This window comes from Helianthus annuus, chromosome 15, assembly GCF_002127325.2.
Source record: "Helianthus annuus cultivar XRQ/B chromosome 15, HanXRQr2.0-SUNRISE, whole genome shotgun sequence".
NCBI classification, from domain to species: Eukaryota; Viridiplantae; Streptophyta; class Magnoliopsida; order Asterales; family Asteraceae; genus Helianthus; species Helianthus annuus.
The window spans coordinates 46,517,970-46,528,428 of record NC_035447.2 but is presented as its reverse complement, the minus strand read 5'-3'; positions in this window follow the sequence as shown (position 1 = coordinate 46,528,428).

Here is a 10,459-nt window from a genome sequence, read left to right as displayed (position 1 = left end):
ATGCCCTCCCCCGATGAATCACAATTACTCAAAGTTGCCTGATGACGAGGATATGCCCCGTTTTGAACCTACTGTGCCACTCGGTCTAGATGACTTTGCAGCACGCCTCGGGTTCACAACTGGTACATCATCCTCGGGTCAATCAGAATCTGAGAATGTGACAGATTCATCATGTGTTAAGGAACAGAGTCCTCCTATTATTGAGGATGCTGATTCTTCGGATGATGAATCTGAAGAAATTGTGAAACAACAGTCTAACTCGGTTACATCAGATATTCCTATCGAGAATCACATTCTGTGTGATCCACCAGTGAAACCGAGTAAGACTGAAATGTCAAAAGCAATGGAATCCCTTGTAGTTAGCTCTGAAGGGAATAACTTGTTGTATACGCTCAAAGGAGATAGCAAAATTTATTCTAACAAAGATTTTCCAATTAAAAATGTAAATCAAGATTTAATTGAGCAAATTTTTGAAGGATGCACTGATAAGTTTTTGGGGAACAAAAGTGGCAAAGTGACAGTTACTCAATGTGATCCAATTCCGTGTGAACAAATTAGAAAACAATACGGAAACCAAAAACTACCAGTTGAGCGAAAACAACAAGTCAATTCAGGAAAGGGTAAGGGTCAGGTTCAGGGAAAGAAAGCTCAGAACAAGAATGTTCATGCACCAAAGGTTCAGCAGCCTAAGACTGAACAACCAAAGGTTCAACAACCTAAAGTTGAGCAGTCTAAGGCTACTCAACCTAAGGCTGCACAACCTAAAATTCAACAATCTAAGGTTGAGCAACCTAAGGTTCAACAGCAAAAGGTGCAAAACAAAAGAGCTCCTGTTAAGAAAAGAGAACCGAAAGTGAACTTTGTTGGATCCAAGGGTACAGATAAACTTGAAACATTTCAGGATAAATCTAACATTGATTTTATAAAACAAGTTAGAATTTTAAAACGAAATGATCAGAATAATTACACCCAACACACAAACGGATGTGATTTAGGTCCAAGTACATCTAGATCACAAAGTTCATTGTCTGGTTCTCCGTCTGGTCATCAACATGTTTCTCCGAGGTTTGTAGAGCGGAGAATGTGTTTTGAATGTGGAACAGTTGGGCACATTGTAAGATACTGCCCATACTTGCAAAAGTTGAAGGGAAAAACGAGTGCTCCCCAAGAAACCAATTACCAAAAACGACCTGTTTCCCCGAAACAAGACCCACGTGTCTTGAAAGAAAGGGAAAAGAAGTTAAAACAAAAGAATCAAAAGGTAATTGAGAAGGCCTTAAAATCAGAGGTCAAAGAAGAAAAACCTGTACAAGCAAAATCTACAACTGTAAAACCAATAAATGCAAAAACAATTAATACAAATACTGGTAAAGGACAAACAGCTTGGAAACAAAAACAGGTAATTCAGTCAGGGGGAGCACCACAGGTTCTTTTTCCTAATCATCAAGTGATTGAAATCACTTTCCTTGATGATCAAGGACGACCCAAGTCCACAAAGGCTTGGGTCCCCCTCTCAAACTGATAAGTTAGTTGCATGTGCAGGCGGCTCCAGGAGGAACTATTAATAGTCTTTGGATTGTTGATAGTGGGGCTTCCAGGCACATGACGGGCGACTATCGTCTTCTTTTCGATGTGCGAAGTATAAGAGGAGGATATGTTGCGTTTGATGGAGACAAAGGAGGGTATATCACCGGCGAGGGAATGATCTCAAATGGAATTGTGAGTTTCGACAAAATCAATTATGTGCAACAGTTGGATCACAATCTCCTGAGTGTTTCTCAGATCTGCGACAAGAAGTTCACCGTGCATTTTGATGATGCCGGTTGTTATGTGCTGAAGCCAGGTTTCAAGATTCCCACAGAATGGATTCTCTTATCAGCACCAAGAGTTAATGATTTGTAAGTCCTTGATATGAGCCAAGCAATAACTCAGTCAAAACAAGTTACTTGCTTTATTTCAAAAGCCACTGAAAAGGAGACGATCTCTTGGCACAGACGGATGGGTCATATTCACCTCAGAAAAATGAATCACCTTGTCAAAAACAATTTGGTGAGAGGTGTCAATGTGAAGAATTTTCAACTTCAAGACGTCTGTGTGCCGTGTCAGAAAGGGAAGCAAATCAAGAAATCACATCCATTGAAAAAGGTTAACACTGTCAACATGCCGCTTGAACGTCTGCATATGGACCTTTTTGGCCCTGTCAAACACAAGAGTGTGCATGGGGAAGTTTTCTGCTTGGTAGTTACTGATGACTATTCAAGATTTTCATGGGTTGACTTCATGGTTCACAAGAGTGAGACTCCAGAAATTCTAAAGAATTTGATCACCTTGTTGGAAAATCTTTATAATCTAAAGGTGAGGCGAATTCGAAGCGACAACGGAACCGAGTTCAAAAACAGGGTTATGGATGAATTTTGCACTGCAAAAGGAATCCTTCATGAATACAGCTCTCGGTACACACCACAACAAAATGGAGTCGCTGAAAGAAAGAACAGAACCTTAGTTGAGACTGCAAGAACCATGTTGGTTGAGTCTCAGCTTCCAGTTCGATTCTGGACTGAAGCTGTTGCCTCGGCCTGCTACACGTTAAACAGGGTTCTCACAGTGAAAAGACATGGCAAAACGTGCTTCGAACTCCTACACAAGAAGACTCCTGACTTGGAATATCTAGAACCTTTTGGTGCACCATGTACCATGATTGAGCCTGACGGGAAGTTTGGTGCCAAAGCTATCGAAGGTTATTTCCTTGGGTATGCTACTCCTAATCTGCGAGTATGGAACCTGGCTACCAAAAGGATTGAAGAATGGGGTGAAGTAAGAGTTCAAAGATATTCTAATCCTCCGAAGCCTTCTGGAGATCCATGGATGTTCGATTATGATGGTCTTTTCGACTCATTTAATCTGCCGACATTTGATGATGACAATGCAATTGCTCAAATGTTGTCTGAAAGCGAGAATGCGACTGGCTCTCAGCTAGCTCGTCCAATCATTGTTGACTCACAAGCATCTTCTTCTGTCAACAATCTCGTTTCAAATGAGGTGTTTAATGATGCTGTCGATTACAATTTGTCATCGGAAGATGAGGAGTATGTTGATGCAAATGATGGTGAAGCACTGCGTCCGGTTCAAGGTACTTCAGAAGCAACGGATCCAGTGTCCGCGCTAATTATCCAAGAAGAAAATGCATCATCTTCTACAACTCAACAGCTTCAGAATGATATCGGGAATTTAAATATCAATAACTTGAGGTCAAATGTTGAAGTTCCTCCAGTTTCTGAAACCCGAATTCATAACATTCATCCTCAGCAGAATATTATAGGTGATGTTCTCAGTGGTGTAAGGACAAGGAATCAAATCAGAAATAACGAAAATGCTGGCTTGTATGCTGAGATACGAGAATCGGGACAACAAAATGATTGGTCTTTCGCCTGCTATGTTAGCCAAGAAGAGCCTAGATCTTGGAAGGAGGCATTGAAAGATGATTCCTGGGTGGAAGCCATGCAAGAAGAACTTCAGCAGTTCGAGAAGTTGGGCGTATGGAAATTGGTTGATAGGCCCGACAACTACAAGAAGATCGGAACTCGCTGGGTGTTTAAGTGCAAAAAAGACGACCGTGGGATTGTTGTCCGAAACAAAGCAAGGTTAGTTGTTCAAGGCTTCAGTCAGATTGAAGGTATTGACTACAATGAAGTGTATGCACCTGTTGCTCGTCTGGAGGCTATTAGAATCTTTCTAGCCTACGCATCCTTTAAGAAATTCAAGGTGTACCAGATGGATGTTAAAAGTGCTTTTCTACACGGAGTAGTCGAAGAGGAAGTATATGTCGAGCAACCACCGGGGTTTGAAGATCCATTACATCCTGACAGGGTTTTACTACTTAACAAGGCATTATATGGTCTTCATCAAGCACCTCGGGCCTGGTATGAAACACTGTCTACCTACCTGCTGAGCAATGGGTTTAGACGGGGTTTGATCGATTGTACCCTCTTCATCAAGGAAAAAGGTGAAGATCTTCTGTTGGTACAAGTGTATGTCGATGATATTATCTTTGGTTCTACCGATGATAAGTTATGCAAGGAATTTGAAAAGGTGATGCAAGATCGATTCGAGATGAGTGCGATGGGTGAAATGACGTTCTTCTTGGGTTTGCAAGTTAATCAGTCCGAATCTGGAATTTTTATCCATCAAACCAAGTACGTCGGAGATATCTTGAGCCGGTTCCAGATGTCCGATTCGAAGCCAATTTCTACTCCTCTTCCGCAGAATCACGGGATTACTCCGGATGAAGAAGGGGATGCTGTGGATTCTTCACTTTATCGTGCTATGATTGGATCCTTAATGTATCTCACCGCATCAAGACCCGACATTATGTATCCAACTTGTCTTCTCGCTAGGTACCAAGCGAATCCGAAGGTCTCTCACTATGCTGCTGTCAAAAGGATTTTTCGTTATTTGAAGGGTTGCCCTGACACCGGGTTATGGTACCCTAAGGATGATAACTTCGATCTCAAGGCTTACAGTGATTCTGATTTCGGCGGCTGCAAGAAAGATGGCAAATCAACTACAGCAGGATGTCAGTTCTTAGGCAATCGCCTAGTCACTTGGCAGTGCAAGAAGCAGACATGTGTGGCTACGTCTACATGTGAAGCGGAATACATTGCTGCGTCTAGTTGCTGCTCCCAGGTTCTATGGATCCAACAACAGATGCGGGACTACGGTTTTGAATTCCTAACTACTCCTATTTATGTTGATAAAGAAGCTGCTTTACAGATCACTAGAAATCCTGTACAGCACTCAAAAACGAAGCACATCGATATTAAATATCACTTCAAACGTGATTGCTTTGAAAAGAGACTTATCGATGTGGTTCACATTCATACCGATCACCAACGTGCCGACCTTTTTACCAAAGCATTTGATAAATCAAGATTTGATTATTTACTTTTGGTAAATGGCATAAAGGTGAAGCAAGAGTAACCGACATCAGGAAATCGTTTTTGTAAATATTTTTTCTAAAACCAAAAATCCAAAAATATGTTTTTACTTTATTTTATTTTTGAATTTTAGGGGAAGAAAGTTTCAAGAAAAATACAAAAACATTGAAAAACCACAAAAATACAAAAATATGTCTTTAATTTATTTACTTTCTGCATTTAAGGGGGAGAAAATTCAGAAAAACACAAAAACAATAGAAAATCAAAAATGAGTTTCTTGGTAATATAAGAGAAAATGATATTACATTAGAGGTCGGTTGAAACATGTTTCTAGAAATCAAAAGAAAAGAAAATGATAAGTAGCTCTACTGATGATGTACCGGTAGACTCACGATCATTTTAAAGTATGCAGGAGATATAAACATAACGAACTGAAAATCGCGTGGGAACCGCTCATTGGCATATGGTCTTGGTACCGAAATTTCGTTTGATAGATTGCCGAGGTTCTGAGATATTCGGGGTTTATGCTGTTTATCATCTGGGTATCATGGTTGTTTCTATAAAAGACAAAGTCTAAGTTCTTACATGATACCATACATACGTGTACATAATTCATACTGCATTCGACCTCAATAAGTGATAAACAATCACATGTCCATACAAAATAAGTGATAAAATATCACATTTATCCGGGAGTCAAGTTCGTCTCTCTGCTGTACGAAGTACTGACCTGTTCACGGACTTGCTCCTGTGCCCTCATGCATCGAAAATCAAGTTCCTCATCAATAAGTGATTCTATCACATAGGGCTTGTTTTCAAACTCAAATAAGTGACTTGTTCACATTTTATATACGTTAAAAACGGATGATAAATGGTATACTCCCCAGTAAGATGAACTCTCGTGCATACCTTGATACGGGAATGTGTCGTGAGTGGATGAACACCGGTCGGTAAGTATAAATCATACCTTAAACGTATCTCATTGTATTATGATTACACTTGATTGTTGAGTTAAGTGGATAACAATATCGGTAATTGTGGTAGAATACTTATCAATTTCTGTAAAAGAATTTTAAAAGGAAATGTGTTTTGACAAAAGACCGCAAGCTGATATGATTCTCTTCGCCAGGAACTCGCAAAAATATTGTTGTGTTTGTACATATTTATTTACTACTTTATTTTTAAACAGTTTTGTCGTTTGGTGCATATCAGCACGACATTAGCGGTGATGTCGTTTGATAACATTCAAAGGATATTAAAATTGTTGCCTTTTATTTTATCAAACCTCAAAATCCAAAAAGATTTTCAATTTAATATTATTTTTGATTAACTGATGTTGGTGCTCGATCCGATACCTGACAAGCCGATATACTTCATAAAACTAACCTTTGCAGAACTTCATAACGGACAACTTTTCAAAATGGTCATTTCTGAAAAACCTCCAAAATTTGAAGGGTTTGAATTGAAAATTCCCAAAAATCCAAAGTGTTGGTGGAAATCTGATCCTTCGAGGAAGCAATGGCCCTCGAAAGATCAGATGGTTAATGAAAGTCAACGAAAGTCAATCATCTCAGTCGAAAGATGATTTGGTCAACGAAGGATTTGACCAAATTGATCTTTCGAGCTGGTCAGACCTTGTTGAAAGATGGATATGGTCGAAAGATATCCTTCAAGGATTTCAAAAATATCTGGTATCTTTCGATCCAGATCTTTCAAATATCTGGATCTTTCGAGCCAAATATGGATCCTTCGACCCAAAGGTGATCTTTCGAGACACCTTTCTATCTTTCGAATGGTCATTAATCTTTCGAGACGGTTGGACTTTCGAGGTCAGGGTATATAAAGGTATCATCTTCTTCATTTGCACTTAACAGTTTCAAAATTCATCTCACAAAACCCTCTCATCATTCCGAACCTCTGCCAAAATTTTTCAAAACTTGTTAAGATCAGGATTCTTATAACAACACTTGGTAGGATAACCTTAATGCTTTTTACAAACAACAACTTGTAACATTCATTGATCATGTGTTTTTCTTATTATGTTTGTTTTTCATTTTTGTTAAACTGATAAAATAGGATGATGCATGTGAATGAATGGCAAAATGTTGGTAAAATGTTTAGTGTTAAGTTTTGATGATGATCAGATTATTTAGATGAAACATGAAAAGTTTTGAATCATGGTGTCTAGGTTTTTGGTTTGGTTAAACAGAGTATTGTTTGGGTGTTTGATCTAAATCCGTGTATCCGGGTTATAGACTAGTGTCCGTTTTGGTTTAGATGTTGTTGTTTTTAAATGGTTTTTGATGATTGTTGTTTATCTGGTATAAAACAAAGTTAAAACCCTTTTAAAACCATCACCGGAAATAACTTAAAATTGACCATCGGAATTTCACCGATGAACAGTGCTACCGGAGGTCAACACGAAGGATGTTGACTCTCACCTCGATAGATGTGCTGTACAACATCTTTCGATCTGAGACTCGAAAGATGTTAGATTTGTCGAAGGATCATCCTTCGATTGATCAAACCTTCGAATGATCAAGTTATCTTTCAAAATTCTTGATTCTTCGAAAGATGATCCTTCGATAAGGTTGTCATCCTTCGAGGAAAGTGACATCTTTCGAACAATCTGTCATCCTTCGTGCCATGTTCAATCCTTCAATGGATAATTTGGATCCTTCGAGAGTTCAACACTTAGTAATTTTTCAAGAAATTGAAATTTTTCTAAGTGTGGAATTTTTGTTGACTGTTTGACTTTTTCTCATTACGTGTCAATATTTGATGTGCAGAAATGGCACCGAAAGGGAAAAAGGAACGGGCAAAGCCAACAAAGAAGGAGAAAACTGAGGTTGAATCTATGTCTGAATCTAGACATAACATGGCTGCTTATTTACAACCGGAAGGCAAGATCAGTCCGGAGTTTACTGGAATTATGGAGTACCTTCATCGTGCTCGTATCAATTATGCTCTCTCAACACAGCACATTGCCTATCAGTCGCACATCAAGGAGTTTTGGAGTTCAGCTGTGATTGAAACGGTGGAGAATAAGGAAGTGATCAGGGCATCAGTTGCTGAAAAACCTGTGGTTATTACAGAAAACACTATCAGAGAACGTCTACAGCTTGGAGATCAACCAGAAGATCCTACTTCTATAGATTTACAATGTCAGCGGGGGTTACTGATGAGGCTGCGGTACAGCGACAATGTTCTTGCAAATCAGATCAACAAGAAGTATATGCCGCTTCGATACAAACTCTTGTTGCATATTCTTATTCATTGCCTGAGCAACAAGCGTTCTGGATATGATCTGTCGCCGATCGATTTAACTGGATTGTTTACGGCCTTGATTCTGAACAAGCCGTTCAATATATCTCGCTATATCTTCGACAATCTAAAGGAAAACGCTCGAAGTCCACTTCCGTCAGCAACACAGCGAACATCTACCAAATTCTGGCTATATCCCAGATTTCTGCAGATGATGATTGATGATCAGATTCCTGATCTTCCAAAGGCTGAAGCAGATGTTCTACCTGTTAATCCAATGAATGAGCGTACTCTGCTGATATTCAAGTCTATGTCCGCCTATAAGGAATCGGACCCAATTAGGAAACTTATTGGTCATCTTGATATTCCAGACTACGAGGCACCGCAGAACAACAGATGGCGTCGAGACGCGAGCGATTCTGATAATGAAGAGCCAAAGTTAATCGCTTTGGCTGATACGCAGCTCGGGGCTAAACATGGAATCAAAGCAACAAGGAAGTCTGCTGGCAGTTCTAGTGCAGCAGCACGTGTTGAGGTTGATGTTAATGTTGCTGCTGAAGAAGTTCAGGGAGAGTTTATAGATCCTGATGCTCGTATTGGTGCAGGTGGTGATGGTGGTACTGTGGTTGTTGAAACAGGTGGTAGTGCAGGTGGAGATGGTGATCCTGCGAGTCAGTCAGGTACTGTTGCGACTGACAAAGGCAAAGGAAAGGTAGATGAGCCGAGGAGACAAGCGGATGATAGTAGTTCGTCTTCTGAAGAGGAAGGAGGTTCTGGTGACGATGGTTCATCTTCTGAGGACGATAATCCTCCTCCTCCGGGAATGAAAAAGGTCTATGATAGTCGCGGGAATCCTCGTTTTGAGCGAATAGAGAAGACGGTTAGAACTGGAGAATCTGACAGGGATGAGGATTATATCCTTACTTCTCCGGGTTTTGTTAGAAAGGGGAAAGCAAAAAGACAGGGTGTTCGTTCATCAAAGAAAACTGCTGGTGATTCCTCTATTCCAGTTTCTATTCAGCCTTCATCTGCTCCTGAGCAACAGCTTCCTCCTGTTAGTGATCAACTGACTGCATCAGAGACGCTGGAGCTGATGTCTTCTTCTCAGAGGTCCTCTGGGACGCGCACGGTGACTGTTGATCAACAGCCGCCTGCAACTCCCGCCTCAGGTACACATGCCCGACCTACTCTTGTTATTACTGGTCCTACAGGTGCTTCTGGTCAGGCTGGTCAGTCTGGCTCCTCAGGACCTGAGCCTTCGCGACCGACTCTGGCAGAGACTTTGTCTGGTTTATCTAAATCTGAAAAGATTCAATTCCTGATTGAACAAATGAGTGAATTAGGTTCCATAGTTGGTCGGCATACAAGAACAATTGAAGAGTATCGTGTGCAGCGAAAACAGGATGTGGTGGCACACAACACGCTGTGTTCAATTGTTAATGCTCAAAATATTAAGATTAAGGAACAGGCCGAGGAAATTGAAAGGTTAAAGGAAGCGAACAGGGCTCGAGACAGGGAGGTTGAAATAATGAAAAGGCATAGTACTGTGTTGGAGAATGAGGCTAAAGCACTAAGGCAGAAGCATGAAGAGCTGTCAGAGCGCTATAAAAATCGCGATGATCGATTAATAGAAAGCTTCAAGCCTGTGTTCGCAAACTTCAAGAAGACTAATCAGAAAGTGGGTACACTGTGGAGTGAAAGGTGCAATGCCTTAGGCATTGTTCCCTCAAGACGTGAGGATGACAAGGATGATGATGCAGCAAATCCGGATCAACCAGCTGCCTCAGGTTCCGGTGCAACTGCATCCGGTGCTGCAGGTGGGTCTGGTACATCTCAAGATGCTCCTACTGCTCCTTCCACAGCTACTACTGGCCCATCTGAGCAGACAGAAACTCTGGGAACTTCTACAGGGCTTGAGCATGTTAGTCTGGAAGCTGAAATGTTTGCAGATCTCCCTGAATCCTCAGGTGCTCTTCAGTATCATCCAGTTACGGGTGAACTGTTAGAAGAGGGAGAACATGTTACTGAAATGTCTGATGAACAGATACTGGCTCTGACGGAATTGGATGATGTTGCTGTGAGCATGATTGATGCTACTCCGCTGGTTCAGGACCAAACCGATTTCTCTACAATTGATGAAATCTTCATCGGTTCGGATCCTGAACGTCCTGTCTATGTTGGGCAAGATAATACAGAGGTTAACGCTCTTGATGATGAGCATGTGGCAGAAAAGACAGCAGAATTTGCCAATCTTTCTTCCG